This window comes from Nerophis ophidion, linkage group LG06, assembly GCF_033978795.1.
Source record: "Nerophis ophidion isolate RoL-2023_Sa linkage group LG06, RoL_Noph_v1.0, whole genome shotgun sequence".
Lineage (NCBI taxonomy): Eukaryota > Metazoa > Chordata > Actinopteri > Syngnathiformes > Syngnathidae > Nerophis > Nerophis ophidion.
Genome location: NC_084616.1, coordinates 26497608 through 26518139, shown reverse-complemented (window position 1 = coordinate 26518139; position 20532 = coordinate 26497608). Strand labels below are relative to the sequence as shown.

General features: G+C 39.9%; 1 protein-coding gene across 5 annotated transcripts in view; it reads right to left on the bottom strand.

The window, feature by feature from the left end:
* The window catches only part of LOC133554447 (synaptotagmin-2-like), a 169156-nt gene that overhangs the window by 78485 nt on the left and 70139 nt on the right, over positions 1-20532 (bottom strand). For 3 of the 5 annotated variants that reach the window (XM_061903229.1, XM_061903228.1, XM_061903234.1), the window contains one exon: positions 7423-7489. The exons of the other annotated variants lie outside the window; for them this stretch is intronic. The gene's annotated coding sequence lies outside the window, so the exon portion shown is untranslated. The remainder of the gene's footprint in view (positions 1-7422; positions 7490-20532) is intronic. 5 annotated transcript variants of the gene reach the window in all.

Here is a 20532-nt window from a genome sequence, read left to right as displayed (position 1 = left end):
CCTATCTTGCCGATTGTATTGTACCATATGTCCCGGCAAGAAATCTGCGTTCAAAGGACTCCGGCTTGTTAGTGATTCCCAAAGCCCAAAAAAAGTCTGCGGGCTATAGAGCGTTTTCCGTTCGGGCTCCAGTACTCTGGAATGCCCTCCCGGTAACAGTTCGAGATGCCACCTCAGTAGAAGCATTTAAGTCTTACCTTAAAACTCATTTGTATACTGTAGCCTTTAAATAGACTCCCTTTTTAGACCAGTTGATCTGCTGTTTCTTTTCTTTTTCTTCTATGTCCCACTCTCCCTTGTGGAGGGGGTCCGGTCCGATCCGGTGGCCATGTACTGCTTGCCTGTGTATCGGCTGGGGACATCTCTGCGCTGCTGATCCGCCTCGACATCTCTGCGCTGCTGATCCGCCTCCGCTTGGGATGGTTTCCTGCTGGCTCCGCTGTGAACGGGACTCTCGCTGCTGAGTTGGACCCGCTTTGGACTGGACTCTCGCGACTGTGTTGGATCCATTGTGGATTGAACTTTCACAGTATCATGTTAGACCCGCTCGACATCCATTGCTTTCCTCCTCTCTAAGGTTCTCATAATCATTATTGTCACAGACGTCCCACTGGATCATTATTGTCACCGATGTCCGACTGGGTGTGAGTTTTCCTTGCCCTTATGTGGGCCTACCGAGGATGTCGTGGTGGTTTGTGCAGCCCTTTGAGACACTAGTGATTTAGGGCTATATAAAAAAACGTTGATTGATTGATTGATGAACTACAAGAAACAACAACAGAAGAGCATCAGCAAATATGATTTATACAAATATGATATGAAAAGTGAAAGCAAAGAAGCAGTTAGTATAGTACATATTAATAACAGAGAAATGACAATGAACATTATTGCACCAGAAATGGAGCAATACAAATATACCGATAGAAATAGCACTATTGATAATGAATAATAATAATTACCTCTATTATCAACAGTAGAATTGTTTCAAACACTACAATACATACAGTATAAGTAATAATAACTTCAAATACCAAAAAAAAGCAGATAAATGGAGGGGAAGAAAGAGAAGCAAACTGTATTAACCTTGCAGATTGTTATGGTAACAATAGGTTAAGCTTTGTCAGTGTTTCATGTTTTACCCAGTTTGCCCCAGGTTCCTAACACTAAGTGTCTAACATGAAGTTAAAATTGAGGGATGGACGAGCAAGGGACAAGTCAGGAGGGCTGGAGCCCCTGAAAGGCCTTCTCATCCCCCCCTGCAGGACAATCACTCAAAGTCCTATATGTGTGTGTGCTATAGGTAGGAGGAGCAGATGGCCCGGACACACACCCCAGAGCCCCCCAGTCTATGCAGGAGACAACCAAGAACTACAGCCAGCAGGCCACCCCCCACAGCCCATGACCCCGCAGGCGCTCCATACCAGCCTAACACGACGCCACACGAGTCGGCACAAAAGTTCAAGTACTTCATTATTTTATTTTATTGCATACACGTGTTTGGTCAAAACAAAGTCAAAAGTACACAATAATGAAACAAAATCTCTAGCGACTAATTATTTGAATTTGTAAACATTGACAAAAGCAATAATTATTGAGACAAAATACAAATATTGATCCAAACAATCTAGTGTTGATCTTATACTGATATTACCCTTGGTGTCGACACTACCAATGTATGGATCGATTCGCCCCCATCTTACATGTTGTGTACTGACTGCAACAATGCTGACACACCAACAGTTCTTATATTATCCTCTCTTATTAATCTACTTGTTATTTTCTTGTAAAAATTTGCTTACTATCGGTTGCAATGTGGTTCCATCTAAACGTCTTAAAATTCTACTAAGCTCTATTTCTTTAGATTTTTTTTAGCTACCATAGTGGCTAGCTTAGCTATTAGCATGCCTTCTCCTAGCTTACCCTCAATGTCTAACATTATCAGCCTGATACTTGATAAAGAAACTTACATCCATCCTTTTTCTACTGCTTGTCCATTTTTTGGAGTCGCGGGGGGTGCTGAAGCCTATCTCAGCTGCATTCGGGCAGAAGGCGGTGTACACCCTGGACAAGTCGCCACTTCATCAAAGGGCCAACACATAGACAGACAACATTCACACTCACATTCACACAAGTTAAAGTACCAATGATTGTCACACACATACTAGATGTGGCGAAATTATTCTCTGCATTTAACCTATCAACCTTGATCACCCCCTGGGAGGTGAGGGGAGCAGTGGGCAGCAGCGGTGCCGCGCCCGGGAATCATTTTTGGTGATTTAAACCCCAATTCCAACCCTTAATGCATGAGTGCCAAGCAGGGAGGTAATGGGTCCCAATTTTTTAGTCTTTGGCATGACTCGGCCAGGATTTGAACTCAGGACCTACCGATCTAAGGGCGGACACTCTAACCACTAGTAGTTGCCAATCAATATATCCCCAGGTGCATGTCTTTGGAGGTGGGAGGAAGTTGCAGTACCCGAAGAGAACCAACGCAGTCACGGGGAGAACATGCAAACTCCACATAAAAAGATCCCGAGCCCGGGATTGAACTCAGGACTACTCGGGACCTTCGCATTGTGAGGCACATGCACTAACCCCTGTTTCACTGTGCTGCCTATAAAGATACTTACGACATTAAATAATGCAGTTAATTTGCTGTAATTGAGGTGATTATTATTGACTTAGGGGAGCGGCACCACACTGTGTATGGATACAGTTAATTAGCTGCTAGCCGCTCAGCCGTGGGACTAAAAATGAATACAATAATAGCCATGGAAATCAACGCCTTTGATTAGCTCTGAAAGGCATTAATCAGCAATGGCAATCACCTACTTTTTCCAGAAAATTGTCCGATACTGCTTGGTGGCTGATCGATCGGCCCAATTCTTCTTTGATTTCAAAAAGGGGGCTAATCATCTTGTCCTGAAGTGCATATACAACTTGTTGTCATTGATGTGTGCAGCACTGACTAATACTGCTGTTTATTTCCTTTTGAAGCTATTTTATTCAGACATGGTACTGTGCATAAACCCGTAGATAAGGTTGAGATGATATCTTTCTCCACATGCGCAAAAAAAAGCCAGCATGCGTAACAAAATATCCAATCTGTAATGCCGCTGAATTTTCTAACCAAGAGCACCTTGCGTCATAAGAGTCCATTCAGTGCAAAAAGGAATGATCAATGGTTATAATGAGAAGACAGAGAGAACTGAAACATGGCTGGTGGCAAAAGTAGCAGTGCTAATATAAGAGCAGCCTCCATCCTCTCCAGCACGGCTAATGTCCACTGGGGTTTATGGGCATATGAGCAGTTGGCCCCTGAGCAGTCGGCCCCTGAAACAAGGTAGCTTCCATCACTCTTGAAAATGACTCTGATTAATCAGCTGAGTGCTGGGGTGTGCAGGTGATGCTGGTGACACACACAAACACACACACACACACACACACACACACACACACACACACACACACACAAAGCCAATCTTACAGTAAGTCACGCTTGTTCACAGTGGACTGAGCCTCCATTGACACCATGCACCTTACACTGCAGTCTTCACACCACAAGCATACTTGCCAACCTTGAGACCTCCGATTTCGGGTGGTGGGGGGAGGGGGGAGTGGTCGGGGGTGGGGTTAATGCGTGGTTGGGGGCATGTTAAGAGGTGAGGAGTACAGTATATTTACAGCTGGAATTCACCAAGTCAAGTATTATGATAAATGACAAATGGGTTGTACTTGTATAGCGCTTTTCTACCTTCAAGGTACTCAGAGCGCTTTGACACTACTTCCACATTTACCCATTCACACACACATTCACACACTGAAGGAGGGAGCTGCCATGCAAGGCGCTAACCAGCACCCATTAGGAGCAAGGGTGAAGTGTCTATCTCAGGACACAACGGACGTGACGAGGTTGATACTAGGTGGGGATTGAACCAGGGACCCTCGGGTTGCGCACGGCCACTCTTCCCCTGCGCCACGTCGTCCATATATATATATATATATATATATATATCCATCCATCCATTTTCTACCGCTTATTCCCTTTTGGGGTCGCGGGGGGCGCTGGCGCCTATCTCAGCTACAATCTGGCGGAAGGCAGGGTACACCCTGGACAAGTCGCCACCTCATCGCAGGGCCAACACAGAGAGACAGACAACATTCACACTCACATTCACACACTAGGGCCAATTTTTAGTGTTGCCAATCAACCTATCCCCAGGTGCATGTCTTTGGAACTTGAATTTCAATGTTCATTTATTTACGCATATACACACACATAACACTCATCGACTCATTGTTGAGTTAAACGTTGAATTGTCCATCCTTGTTCTGTTTTCTGTCACTATTTTTCTAACCATGCTGAACTGACGATGATGTATTGCTGTGTGGCACACACAAAAGTTCTTTCATCAAATGCACTAAAGTCTCTCCCTAGCATGGCCCAAAACCGGTCAATCTTTGCTTCCTGAGGAAGATCTTCACTGCCAAGCACTTGGTAGTCCACTACTTCCTCCCGGAGGCTATCCAGGTCCAATCGCAACTGCGGCTTGGAATTTACAAGCGTTTTTCTTCATCTTACTCGTCGTCGGCGTCGCCACGGTTGTATCTTCCTCATTCTTCTGCTTCATCTCCTTGTTGTGTGCGCAGTTGTGCACTGCACTCTCTAAAAGCCGTAGATGTTATTGTCACACATGCATGTACAGATGGCAGTATTGTCCTGTTTAAGAGTGTCACAACACTGCTGTTTACAGCAGACAAACTGCTTTACGGTAGACGAAAACGTGACTGCTGTTGTTGTGTGTTGTTACCGTGCTGGGAGGACGTTAATGAAACTGCCTGACAATAAACCCACATAAGAAACCAAGAACTCGCCCTTGATCATTCTACATTTGTAACGTCATTGGGCAGGCACGCTGTTTGTATTGTGGGAAAGCGGACGTGAAAACAGGCTGTCCACACGTTACTCAGGTCCGCAAGGAGCTGGAGGGGGCGTGGCCTCCAGCCCCGCCTGAATTTCGGGAGATTTTCGGGAGAAAATTTGTCCCGGGAGGTTTTTGGGAGAGGCGCTGAATTTCGGGAGTCTCCTGGAAAATCCGGGAGGGTTGGCAAGTATGACCACAAGAAACACAATTTCCAAAATAAAGGAAACTTTCACCTCAAAAAAGATGTCTTATGTGACACGTTCTCTTACAAGAAAAAGTACAATGCGGTATTGCTTAGATTTACGATTACTGGCATGGTTCTAAAATACTGCTTTGGTAGGTGGTTTATAAATGCAAGTGGCTAAGAATTGCCAATAATATTATTTAAGAGACGGTTGTGATGTGGTATACATTATAGACATTTCCACAACAGAGGGGTCCAGGGCCCACTCAAATAATAAAAATGAATTGGTAATCTTACTCTTGATTTTAATCATATTCAATACTTACTGCATAGCTAACCTACTTACAGTTTACAACCTTGTCAAATGTTATGAAAGCATGTGTTAATCCATCCATTCCTTTTTCTACCGCTTATTCCCTTGTGGGGTTGCGGGGGGCGCTGGCGCCTATCTCAGCTACAATCGGGCGGAAGGCGAGGTACACCCTGGACAAGTCGCCACCTCATCGCAGGGCCAACACAGACAACATTCACACTCACATTCACAGACTAGGGCCAATTTAGTGTTGCCAATCAACCTATCCCCAGGTGCATGTCTTTGGAAGTGGGAGGAAGCCGGAGTACCCGGAGGGAACCCACGCATTCACGGGGAGAACATGCAAACTCCACACAGAAAGATCCCGAGCCTGGATTTGAACCCAGGACTGCAGGAGCTTCGTATTGTGAGGCAGACGCACTAACCCCTCTTCCACCGTGAAGCCCCATGTGTTAATGACAAATATTATTGTCAAGGCTTGTTTCAGGCTGATTAGAAAAATAAATACCAATCAAATATACTGCATAGAAAGGGACTTATAAATAACTGATGAAAAATACATGTTCATACAATTTTGTTGCGCTAAATGTTTCTTAACTAGACTGGAAAGAAAATGAAGGGGAAAACGAAAATAGAGCTGCACCACTTTAGTCATAATTTTTGTGCTTAAGAAACTTTTTGTTCCAGACTTCTTCTGTTGGATTGATATTGTCAATACTGCTTCAAGGGGTGGAAAAGTGTAAGTAAGTAAGTAAAGTAAATAAGTTTTATTTATGAAGCGCTTTTCACAGATAAAATCACAAAGCGCTGTACAAAACATAAGTGAAGTAAATCAACAATTCAATTAAAACAATAGGGACAACATCATAAAAAGGATACAAAATGGATTGAAAATGATAGTTGAAAGGTGCGTTAACTAAAAGCTTTACTAGAAAGAGAAGTTTTAAAATGTTTCTTAAAAGTTTCAACACAGTCAAGATCACGGAGGGACTGGTGCAAATTGTTCCAGAGTCTGGGAGCCATAGCCTGCCCTCCATGAATTTTAAAATTAGTTTTTGGGTTCTTTAGAAGACCCTGGCCTGAAGACCAGAGGCTGCATCCTGAAGAGTAGGAGCATGGCAAGTCAGTGATGTACTGAGGGGCCCCACCATGCAACATACGTAATGTCTGGACTAAAATCTTAAACTCAATGCAGAATGAAGAGGTGATATGGGCTGTTCTGGGTGCACCGATCAAAAGTCTGGCAGCCGCATTTTACACAGTCTGAAGTCTCTTTAGCGTTGACATGTTGACAAGAGTGAAAATAGAATTGCAATAGTCAATGCGAGATCAAATGAACGTGTGAATGATCATTTCGAAAAGAGTATTACAACTCAGTACTTCAGTACGGCCCATATGGACATTGGATATTTTTTGGCAGCCCTCTAGGAGGCGCTCGTGGCCCAACACAGCCCTATGTTTAAAAAACACTGCAGTATATGGCCGCAGCTTGTTAAAAAATTAGATTACATCAGCACATAGAAAGGCGAACTCCAGAAGAGGGTCAGATTCTGTCATGGGAGACCACTGCTCATTTCTCTCAGTGGGTCAGCGCTGTATATTCACCAGCATCAGAAATGAATCTATAAAAGAATAACTAGATTCTTTTTTTAGACAGTACGGTCTTTGACAAAAAAAATAAATAAAACAACACACAGCCGCGATGCTTTTAGTTGACAGTAAGGCGAGAGAGGCGAGGCAGATATCTGCAATGACCAGAGATGGATGACACTCTTTCTGGAGAGGGTGGAGGCTTGTAACAATGTGCAGTGATGTGTGCCCTCGTAAAGAAAAACGGTCACACCAATGACACTGGACTGTCCTGATGAAGTGGAGGATATTCTCTTCTCCTCTACTTGTCTTGCAACCTTTAAGTTCACATGCTGCACAATGTTGTCAAAGAGCATCTCACCAAGAGGTGCCAAACATGCACACAGGATATGTGCTGGTGTGACACTTACAGCCAAATGTGGAATTGTGAAGAGTGGCTGGCGGTATTCACAGTGAAAATGTTGACAGCCGGAAATCCTGCAGAGATAAAAAAAACAGTGTGAACACACAAAGGCGCATCATGTCACGTTAGGAACATCAGCATTATAATTATAAAGGAAGAGACCACAGATCCTACACAGAAATGTTGTAACAGTTGAATCCCCGGGTAAGTTTCATAAATGTGTATCTTGTGTTTCCTGACATTTTTTGTGTGAAAAAAATTAAATAAAAAAACGATAAACCCTGTGATTAAAATAGAAGATTCCATTTTTACATATTCGTGCTGATACAAAACCCAATTACGGTAATGCAAATATACTGTAACAGTCACAGTTAGAGTTCACAACTGTTGACATTAACTTGGTCCTGAAATAAAATTAAAAAAATATATCATTTCAATTTAGTGCAGAACCTTGGTGCAGAAAAAATAATTAGCATAGAGGGCAAAATATTGATAGCTGTGTCAGCGTTGCAAACATTAAGTCATGAATCACAAAGCTGCAGGGGAGTGAATTAATTCCGAATGCTATCAGTTAGTCCATTAATTTTGTGTTATGCTGGTACAGTCCTTCTCAATTAGTGGGGCGCTGCGATGTGCATGTGACCACAGGGAACATGCTTGTTTTGCCATAGAAAAATATGATGTAGTGTATGTAGCACTTGGCTTCACTGTAACCACGATGCGAGACGAGGAAAGACCGGTTTCCTATATGTTAGTAAGATTACAATGTTATAGAGCAGTGGTTCTCAACCTTTTTTCAGTGATGTACCCCCTGTGAAAAAGGTTTTAATTCAAGTACCCCCTAATCAGAGCAAGAGCATTTTTGGTTGGAAAAAAAGAGATAAAGAAGTAAAATACAGCACTATGTCATCAGTTTCTGATTTATTAAATTGTACAACAGTGCAAAATATTGCTCATTTGTAGCTGTCTTTCTTAAACTATTTGGGAAAAAAATATATAAAAATAACTAGTGATACAATTATAAATATAGATTTCTACACATTTAAGTAATCATCAACTGAAAGTGCCCTCTTTGGGGATTGTAATAGAGATCCATCTGGATTCATCAACTTAATTCTAAACATTTCTTCACAAAAAAAGAAATCTTCAACATCAATATTTATGGAACATGTCCACAAAAAATCTAGCTGTCAACACTGAATATTGCATTGTTGCATTTCTTTTCACAGTTTATGAACTTCAATTCATATTTTTTTAAGTATTATTCAATAAATATATTTATAAAGGATTTTTGAATTGTTGCTATTTTTAGAATATTTTTGAAAAATCTCAAGTACCCCTTGGCATACCTTCAAGTACCCTCAGGGATACGCGTATCCCCATTTGAGAACCACTGTTATAGAGAATAGAATAGAATAGAAAGTACTTTATTGATCCCTAGGGGGAAATTCATCATTATGCAAACGTATAGTAATAACAATATTATAGACACATTATACTGACTTTTTGTTTCTTCTGACCACATCTTTGTCCATGTGATGTCAAATGAAACAAAAATTGAGCTGCTTGGCCACAATACTCAGCAATATGTTTGAAGGAGAAAAGGTGAGGCCTTTAATCCCAGGAACACCAAACCTACTGTCAAGCATGGTGATGGTAGTATTATGCTATGGGCCTGTTTTACTGTCAATAGAACTGATGCTTTACAGAGAGTAAATGGGACAATGAAAAAGGAAGATGAGCTCCAATTTCTTCAGGACAACCGAAAATCATCAGCCTGGGGGTTGGGTCTTGGGCAAAGTTATATGTTCCAACAGGACAATGACCCCGAATACACGTCAAAAATGGTAAACAAATTGCTAAATCACGCTAGAATTAAGGTTTTAGAATGGCCTTCCCAAAGACCTGACTTTAACGTGTGGACAATGCTGAAGAAACAAGTCAATCTCAGAAAACCAACACATTTAGCTGAACTGCACCAATTTTGTCAATAGGAGTGGTCAAATATTCAACCAGAAGCTTGCCAGAAGTTTGTGGATGGCTACCAAAATAACCTTATTGCAGTGAAACTTGCCAAGGGACATTTAACCAAGTATTAACATTGCTGTATGTATACTTTTGACCCAGCAGATTTAATCACATTTTCAGCAGACCCATAATAAATTCATAAAAGAACCAAAGTTCATGAATGTTTTTTTGACCAACAAGTATGTGCTCCAATCACTATATCACAAAAAAAAAATTAAGTTGTACAAATTGTGGAAACTGAAGACAGCAATGACATTGTTCTTTACAAGTGTATTTGTACAAGTAACCATAACTTTTGACCACGACTGTATGTCAAAACCTAAACACAAAGTCTAAACTCTATCAAGATTCAATCTGCTTCCTAAAACGTAAAATCCATCCACATAAACAATAATAGCATTCATGCTTTATAAGTATGTATCAAGGTAAAGAAAATATTGACCAAACTGGAAAATTCTTTAACTCACTGGATTTTTCTGCATAAAAAACAATACAAAAGGTTTGTGGAAATCAAAACAATTTCAAACCTTGTAAAGTAGCAGAAATAGCAAGCAGATTTACTGTGTTGTTGCTTCATAGAATGTTCCCAAAATGTCAACGCAGTACATAGACAGTGCTAAGCCTGAGCTGATAATCAATAAATCATTTAACTAAACGATAAATGAAAATGAGGCCGATAACTTTGATGAACTTATATTGACGGATGAATTGCCTTGTACAAACAAGTGTGTTTGTTTTTCTTGTCTCTTGCTTCAAAATTGGGTGCAAGAGGTTTCAATCTGTGTGTTACTCTTGGCACTTAAGCGCAAACATTCAATAACAGAATAAGGTAAAAAGCACCGCAAAGTTACAAAAAAAATAAATAGATCAAATGTTTGCAAGGGCATATGTCCCGTTTTGGGAATATTTAAGCTTAAACTGATTGAACATGATGAGCCACTTTGCCAAATGTGTTAAAAAGAGAGGGCAAAAAATACATTGAAAAAAAAACAACACAGTTTTTTCAACACGGGGAAAAACTGCACTTCAAGATGTTCAATATTTATACAAGTGCAAGTTTTGCTAACAGCTGTTGAAAGCCCATTTTATTAGTATTGTTTGTTTACTTATTTAAGATAATCGGAAGTTATTTGTCATGCTTACGGCGTACTTGCTGCGCGGAGTTGCCACTTTGTGGATGCACACGACCATTCAGGCAGGAGTGCAGGTAAGAAACTAATTTTTAATATAATAAAACAAAAGAACATTGATACAAAAGGACAAAATAATGCGCGTGCCTACGCACGGAAGCTAACGCTAAACTTAGCAGGAGACGAAAGTACAAAAATGTGACGTGCCGACCGCACGCAAAGCTAAGGCGGAACTTAGCACATGGAAAACATAAGACTGAATACATACGTGACTTTGTTGCAAAAGCAAACAATGGACCGAGCACGAACTAAGGAATCAGGTGGGCTTAAATACACAAATAATAATTGGAAACAGGTGTGTGACAGGAGCCCGTGAGGAGGAGCACAATACGTTGCCATGGTGACTAAAACAAACAAGGAAGTGCTCAAACAAGGATCGGCAGAGTCCAGAAACAAACATGATGAAAAACATATCAAAAGGCAAAACCATAAACGATCCGAGTCGCGGATCGTGACATTATTAACATTTCAATAATAACTTTAAAATGTACAAAATTCATATAGAAGTTAATTGCATTGAAAGGGTTACTTGCGTTTTATTAATATTATTATTGTTTTATCGCTATTATTAATATTATTGTCATTATTGGTAGACATATTATGATTACGTTAGTGCTTGATTTAGTCTCAAAATAATGCTGACAATTATATTGTTTATCAGCAAAATTTGTTTTCAGCCCAGGCCTAGACAAAAAATATTGCTATGTGCCGAATTTTTTATTAAGATAACTTCTTATTAATTTACATTTCTGCAACTACAGTTCACGAGACATCTATACTGTATGTACAGTAGGCCGACGTACAAACACAGAAATTATTTGACCACCACACAAACGCCATAAACGCCATAAAAACACATGTAGCAGAAAAATGCTGGAAATAGCATAGCAATATAGCACATAAACAATGCAGGATCCAAAAACAATTGAAAAAAAAAAAAGCTGTAAAAGCCAAAAACACGCACAATACCCCAAAACACATGCATGACAAACAATGCTGCAACTTTACGGAACAAAACAGAAGTTAGCCAGGCTACCAGGGGCGCCAGATCTGAGGAATATCTGTCTATAAGTTGCCGCTATATTGAAGCTATCATCATATATGTCTGGTGTATGACACCGAAAGACTTGCAAAGTTTGCGAGTGAATAGATCTGATCAAAATAGTATCAATCTCACAGAGATTCAAGCTATTTTGAGAGATAATGAGATACATCATCGCGTGACGTAGAGGTAGGAACAACAAATCCCTTTATCACCAACAACAATGAAAATCATGCAGACTTTGCGAGCGCCAACAATGATAACCTTACGGAAAATTATAATCCAAAACTTTATATTGTTGATCCTAAATATAAGATGAGCAACACGTTTTAAAAGCTCTGCTAAACAGATCCAGCTTTCGTGAAACACTAAGCATCAGGTAGCAGTATTGCTAAGTGCTAAACAAGAATTAGGATGTGTATATATTTCTGTTTGGATGAAGAATTAAACATGATGCACACAAAGGTTTAACAAGGAAAAGTCTCCCTGCAGAGACTGTCTTCAGTTGCGTGTTTGTCTAAATTGAATGTCACAGATGAACAGTTTCTAGATTCATGGCTAAATCCTCCAAATATCCGGATGAGAGGCATGATTTACAATCTAGAATAACTTTGACGAGCCGAGACGTGATGATGCAGGAGCCATAGGACATTGCAGCCATCTCACAGTAAAGCAGCAGAGGGCTACTTAGCTGTTTGCTAACAATCCGCCGCTAAAAAATAGTCTGTCTGCATTCGCGCTTATAATGACAAAATCGCTAATATTTCGTTAATCTTCAGGGCACGATATGCATATACAGTATTGTTGGCGGGTAAATAGCCAAATAACCATATAAAGAGTTTTGTGGGCAAAATAGAGAGCCTCCATTGACTAAATTGTTAGCAGACATTAATGTATTTATTTATTCATGATTTAAAATGCATAAAAAAAGCAAAACATATGTGTACATCCTTCCTCTTTCTACCGCTTGTCCCTTTCCTGGTCACGGGGGGTGCTGGAGCTTATCTCAGCTGCATTCAGGCGGAAGGCGGCGTACACCTTGGACAAGTCGCTACCACATCGCAGCATATGTGTACATGTCTTATATAAAGATTGTGAATGATTAACAGTACATCCCCATCAAATTTTGGCGTATTTCTGATACTATGGTCAGAGTGCAGAAGTGTTACTCTAGTGAGGTCAATCTACGGAAATTACCAAAGACGTTCTGAGCGGAATATTTAAAATGGCTGACAGACTTTGTGGCATTGTGTGATGTTGGGACAGTATTTTCACATACTTTGCAGATTGTAAATACATTAGGATATTGTTTAATTGATACAATGAAACACAATTGAGCATGTACATTTAACCATTTTTCCACGCTACTCTGAACCCGAAAGGGACAAGCGGTACAAAATGGATGGTTGGAAGGATGGTAATTTAAAGGCCTACTGAAACCCACTACTACCGACCACGCAGTCTGATAGTTTATATATCATTGATGAACTATTAATATAGGGGTGTGTCCAAGGGTGTCTTGACGCCAGTCTCTGAGGGAAGTCGACGGCAGCTGCATGGACGGCGCAAGCTCAGCTCATCTCCTGTAAGAGGCGACTTATTACCACAATTTTCTCACCGAAACCTGCCGGTTAACAAGTGGTCGGGAACCATGTTCGCTTGACCGCTCTGATCCATAGTAAAGCTTCACCTCCGGGAATTTTATACAAGGTGTGGCTAAAAGCTAAAGCTTCCCACCTCCATCTTTCTACTTTGACTTCTCCATTATTAATTGAACAAATTGCAAAAGATTCAGCAACACAGATGTCCAGAACACTGTTTAATTACGCTATGAAAAGAGACGACTTTTAGCCGCAAATGGTGCTGTGCTTTTGTCTTCTACAGTCCGTGACGTCACGCGCAAGCATTATTCTGCAACGTTTTCAATAAGAAACTCTGCGGGAAATTTAAAATTGTAATTTAGTAAACTAAAAAGGCCGTATTGGCATGTGTTGCAATGTTAATATTTCATCATTGATATATAAACTATCAGACTGCGTGGTGGGTAGTAGTGGGTTTCAGTAGGCCTTTAAAGCAATAGTACAACCGACCAAGAATATTGAACAATGTGGGGAAAAGTTATCAAATTACTTCCAAACAACTAATTGAGTATTTAATAAAAATGAGTGACACCAGAATTTTTTTTTTTCTTAATTATTAGTGTGGCTGCACGGTGGACAAGTGGCTAGCATATTGGCCACACAGAAAATCGAAAATGTGAATCTCCGCCCAGGCATATCTTTGGAGACTTTGTGCGTTATCCCCTTATGTGGGTTTTCTTCAGGAACTTTGACTTTCTCTTACATCCTAAAAACAAAAATAATATATTAATTGTATAATTCATATAACTTTGGTCAATGATAGAGCTATTAATACTATCCTCAAATGATGATGATGCATGTTGATGACACATTCTAGCCGTGTCCCGCAAATTTGACAGTTAACAAGCCAACAAACGCGTCCTCAAAGTGGCCTCCTCGTAAACGGCTAATGTCCCTCCACAATGCAGACAAAGATTAGTAGAGGATACAATGCTAACCACTAAAGTAAGGCGCATGAATGTAAACGATGGTGGCTGAAACGATGCAAATACCGACAGTAAGGAATGAGGTATACTGATACCGACACATTATGTGTAACAGGGGACTAGGGCTGTACGGTATACCGCTATTAGTATAATACCACGATACTAATTAATCATTTTCGGTACGATATCGTCTCTGAAACGTACCGGTCACTGTGTTGTGATACACTGTAGAATGTATTCTGAAATGTGTTTAAAGCCACAGTACAACCGGCCAAGAATATTAAACAATGTATGTGTGGAGAGACGGAGCCGATGGTACGACGGCAGGGCGGGGCTCAGTTTGGCCCGGCTCAAGATGGCGGCCAGGAGGCGGAGGATGCAGCGGAACAAGGAGGCGGGGCATGCCTGGAGTAACGCCACCGTTATCAGAGTCAGGTGTGTAACACACACACCGGGTCTCAACCTGTCCTTCTCCTGACAGCATTTAAGAGGGGAGAAGGAGGAAGGAGGGGAGAGAGAGTGGAAGTGAAGACAAACGACCAGACGAACGATGAGCCCCAGAGGAAGACGGAGTCACCGGCGACCGAAAGGCCAGCCGAGACAAGCAGCAGAGGAGGAAGCGCTGGGAATCGGCGCAATCGACTGTGACGCTGAATTGTTTATTGAAATAATAAACGAGGGTCAAACCTGCTCAGCGATGTCCTTCCTGGATGATCCATGCAATCCACGCTACGACGGTCAGAGTCGTTTCACAGTATGGTATACCGGTATTAGTATAGTACCACGGTACTAATTAATCATTTTCATACCGGACCCACACCTCCCCCATTTACCCCCAATCATATAAGCAGACACAGTGTGTAGACAGAAAAGGGAGAATGGACGGATTTTGGTGTAAAAACTAACGATAAAAGTGAAACTATAGCACTGAAACACCCTCAGGAAGAGGTGCTTTAAGACATGCGGCTAACGTCCATCCGACATCGGTAGTGTTTTAGCGACTTCTAAATCATTAATCCTAGTCTCTATGGCGATAAATAAATTAAGTTTCTTACAAATAGCATCCTTGCAGGACGAGGAATAGCTAAACATGCTTCACTACACACCGTAGCTCAGAGGCATCACAATGTAAAAAAAAGCCATTGTTGAATCTACACCTAACTTCCACTGTAATGATATCAAGTACAGGCATATATCTAGTCAATACGACTATGGTTACGTCAATATTTTTTGGCATCACAACATCCTTCGTTTTTTTAAAATGCATATTATGTTTAAAAATTCAGGAAATATGTCCCTGGACACATGAGGTCTTTGAATGTGACCAATGTATGATCCTATAACAATTTTTTTTTTTTTTTTTAAATAAAGCCAAAAATGCATTTTTTTTGTTGTCCCCTGTATTTAGAAAAAAACTGAAATCATTTCAGTACTGGTACTAAAATATTGGCATCGTTACAACACTACATGGGACAATGCACATGAATGAACATACAACATGTAAATGTGCCAGATTGTGCCAAAGGCTAATTTCCATCTGTAGTCTCCAGCAGGTTGAAAGTATACACAAAGTTCATAAAAACAGACAAGTAAGACAGCACCAAAATCAAACAAACAATACAATAAAATACATAGAATCAGTATGTATGGTGCAATACAATAAAGTCCAAAAAAAGATAAGTTTGACAACGCTAACATCAGACATCCATCCATCCATTTTCTACCGCTTATTCCCTTTCGTGGTCGCGGGGGGCGCTGGCTCCTATCTCAGCTACAATCAGACATAATCAGTACAATAAAATACACAGACTTCAGATCATACAACACTAAAATATTTACAACATTTGAGACCCATATAAAGCAGTAAGTTGCTGCATGACCTCTGCTCAGGACAGACGGATCAATACTAACGTCACCACAATAGTTTTAGTGCATAAGGCGGATGAAGAAGTGCTATAGTGGTAAAGTGCAAGTGTGCTGAATTATTGCATACAGTAAATTCAAGTTAGTATTGCACATAGCCCTATTGCACAAGTAGTTAGCATTCACAGATGTGTTTATGCATAGAACATTGCACCAAAATAGCAAACACAACTTTTACTATGTAAGCATAGAAATATTGACGTATTTAAACATGGTAACAATTGTGGTTTGCCCTGAGCAAAACTTTAAAATTGCTTTTAAAATTTGTCGAACTGGAGCATTATCTGAGAGAAAGTATTCCACAGTGTAGTCCCTTTAAAAAAAATGACAGCGCCGAATATTGTCATTACTACGAGGACTAGGTCGATATTTTGATACTTTTGTCATTATGACAATGAAGAAAAACATAACAACAAAACTCGGGAAATTAGTCCCTGGCAAAAGAGAGCTTTAAAAGCAGGAATCAAACGATTTAAATCAAATATTTAATTGATATTGTTATATCGCCATCTTGTGTTTTTAACTGATAATAATCTTGATTAAAAAGGCATTCATTCAATGATCTTGAACATTTTAGGCGTCAGTACCAGCATTGGTACAGTACAACCAATACTGCCCCAGCACTTGGTATTGGATCAATAACCAGTGGATCAATACCGATACATGTTTCAACAGAAAATAACCAGTTATTAACGGTATATTAACAGTGGATAAACAATATTTTTGAAAAAATAATTACGCAATATGTTATCGCATACAGCAGCAGCCAAATTAGGTGCCTTTGTAGCCTGTTTAGAAATGACTATATCAAATTTTTAATGCCAAATAATATATATTGTGATACATATTGTTATTGCAAGAGGCTGTATACAAAATATAGCGATATAGATTTTAGGCATCATGGCCCATCCCTATCCATAGGTGTGAATTTTTGGGTTGTAACGATAAATGTGAAGTTATGAACACTGAAGTGCCGCTCTCAAAAGGGGCTTTAAAATATGGCTAGCTACCTAGCAGGTAACGTCGATCTGCTGTCGACTGTGTTTTAGCTACTTCTAAATCAATAATCATCATCTCCATGGCGACAAAAAATACATACAAGTGTCATCCCTGCAGGAAGCTGAATAGCTAAAAATTCTTCACCGTGCAATCTAACTCTACTGAATGTAAACAAATGCCATGGGAAGATCTACACAGACATCGACACTAACGATACCAAGTACAATAGTCGATACTACAATAATTACATCAATATTTTTTTTTATTATCACAAAACTTTTTGTCATTTTTTATTGTTTATAAACCCAGGAAATAGGTCCATGGACGCAGGAGAACTTTAAGTATGACCTATATATGACCCTGTGACTACTTGGTATTGGGTTGATACCAAAACGTATAGTATCACTTATATATTATTTAAAGTATGCAAACAACAGAAGAATAAGTGATTTTTGCATTTTAACAGAAGTGTAGATAGACCATGTTAAAACAGAAAGTAAGCTGATATTAACAGTAAATGAACAAGTAGATTAATAATTAATTTTCTACCACTTGTCCCTCGTAATTTTGACAAAATATTAGAATGGGAAATAACACAATATGTTACTGCATTTGTCAGCACATTAAATTAGGAGCCTTTGTTTGCTTACTTACTACTAAAAGACAAGTTGTCTTGTATGTTTACTCTTTTATTTTGTAACACATTTGTTATTTGATTGTAATAAAAAATGTATGTCTAATATATATATATATATCCATCCATTCATTTTCTACCGCTTATTCCCTTTCGGGGTCGCGGGGGGCGCTGGCGCCTATCTCAGCTACAATCGGGCGGAAGGCGGGGTACACCCTGGACAAGTCGCCACCTCATCGCAGGGCCAACACAGATAGACAGACAACATTCACACTCCCATTCACACACTAGGGCCAATTTTTAGTGTTGCCAATCAACCTATCCCCAGGTGCATGTCTTTGGAGGTGGGAGGAAGCCGGAGTACCCGGAGGGAACCCACGCATTCACGGGGAGAACATGCAAACTCCACACAGAAAGATCCTCAGCCTGGAATTGAACCCAGGACTGCAGGACCTTCGTATTGTGAGGCAGACGCACTAACCCCTCTGCCACCGTGAAGCCCATATATATATATATATATATATATATATATATATATATATATATATATATATATATATATATATATATATATATATATATATATATATATATATATATACATATAAGAGTTTCTGTTAAAATAAAGCCGATAATTAAATTTTTTCTGTGGTACCCTTTGTTTTGAAAAGTATGGAAATACATTTAGGTACTGAACAACCTTAGTCCCTACTATGTATAACACAAATGAACAGTATGACAATTTGTAATGTAGAGTTTCACTACCTCAAGTCAAGTCAAGTCAGCTTTATTTGTCAATTTCTTTACATGTAAAGACATACAAAGGAATTGAAATTTTGTTTCGCACTCTCCCATGCGTAGACAAAAAGAAAAGAAAACACAACAGTAAAGGGCAACGTTTATTCAAAGATGCTATATTCTTGCAGGGATGTAATTTAAGATAGTGAGAAGGCATTATAGTGTATACTTGGACCTGTGTACTTGTAGCTTGATGGCACTGCGTGGAAAGAGAAAACTAATGAACTAACCTTTGAGATGTTAACATTTCAAGGCTTATTTGCTTTCGTCTCTCCCCAAATCCTTTGCTGTTGCCATTTCTAATAAAAAGTGGCTTACTATTCTAATTTATATTTTTCAGTACCTCGCGACAAGCATAGCTCAAAATGTACTAACATGTCTGACATTGCAGAGGGCGAGAGGTTTCAAGTGGTAAATTTGCATCAAAGATGACAGTCCTTTTTTAAAGAGACACTCAAAAAGGGGCATGAAGATGGGTCTATAAAGCTAAATTTATGCAAAATGTAGGCCAAATCACCACTATCACAGGTTTTGTTTCCCACTAGAAAGTGTGTGAAATGTAAATTAGAATCTAATTAAAACCTCTTTATTGGTTTGTCTTGTCTCATTGTTAGATTCAGCTACATCACTGTTGTCGAACAACGTTTGGTTTCCAACAATATTTAGCCATGTCAAGACACAGTACGTTGTTGCCATGGAATATTAATCTTGTTTATTATTCCTTTTCAACAAGGCTTTTTTTAAGCTAAACATTGCACTATGACCACCTTACAACAACAAAAAGCATGTGAATGTTTCTTAAGAAAAATGCTCAAACCTAAATACACCATATTGCCAAAAGTATTTGGCCATCCATACAAATGATGAGAATCAGCTGTCCTAATCCCAGGTGTAGAAAATCAAGCATTTAGGCATGGAGACTTTTTCTACAAACATTTACCAACCTTGTCACGTCCGTTGTGTCCTGAGCAAGACACTTCACCCTTGCTCCTGATGGGTGCTGGTTGGCGCCTTGCATGGCAGCTCCCTCCATCAGTGTGTGAATGTGTGTGTGAATGGGTAAATGTGGAAGTAGTGTCAAAGCGCTTTGAGTACCTTGAAGGTAGAAAAGCGCTATACAAGTACAACCCATTTATTTATTTATTAATTTGTTAAAGAATTAAAGAATGGGCCGCTCTCAGGAGCTCAGTGTTTTTCAGTGTGGAACTGTCATAGGATGCCACCTGTGCAACAAATCCAGTCGGGAAACTTCCTCGCTCCTAAATATTCCAAAGTAGACAGTCGGCTTTATTATAAGAAAATTGAAGAGTTTTGGAACAACAGCAACTCAGCCACATAGTGGTAGGTCACGCAAACTGACAGAGAGGGGTCAATGGAGGAATTATGGTGTGGGGTTGTTTTTCAGGAGTTGAGCTTTGATTGATTGATTGATACTTGTATTAGTAGATTGCACAGTTCAGTACATATTCCGTACAATTGACCACTAAATGGTAACACCCGAATAAGTTTTTCAACTTGTTTAAGTCGGATTCCACGTTAATCAATCCATGGTAAAGCTTGGCCCCTTAGTTCCAATGAGAGGAACTTTGAATGCTCCAGGAAACCAAAACATTTTGAAAAATTCCATGCTACCAACCTTGTGGTAACAGTGTGGAGCGGCTACCTTCCTCTTCCAACACGACTGTGCACCAGTGCAGAAAGCAAAGTCCATAAAAGACATGAATGACATAGTCTGGTGTGGATGAACTTGACTGGCCTGCACAGAGTCCTGACCTGAACCCAATAGAACACCTTTGGGAGGAATTAGAACGAAGACTGAGAGCCAGGCCTTCTCGACCAACATCAGTGTGTGACCTCACCGTTGCGCTTTTCGGAAGAATGGTCAAGAATTCCTATAAACACACTAAACAACCTTGTGGACAGCCTTCCAAGAAGAG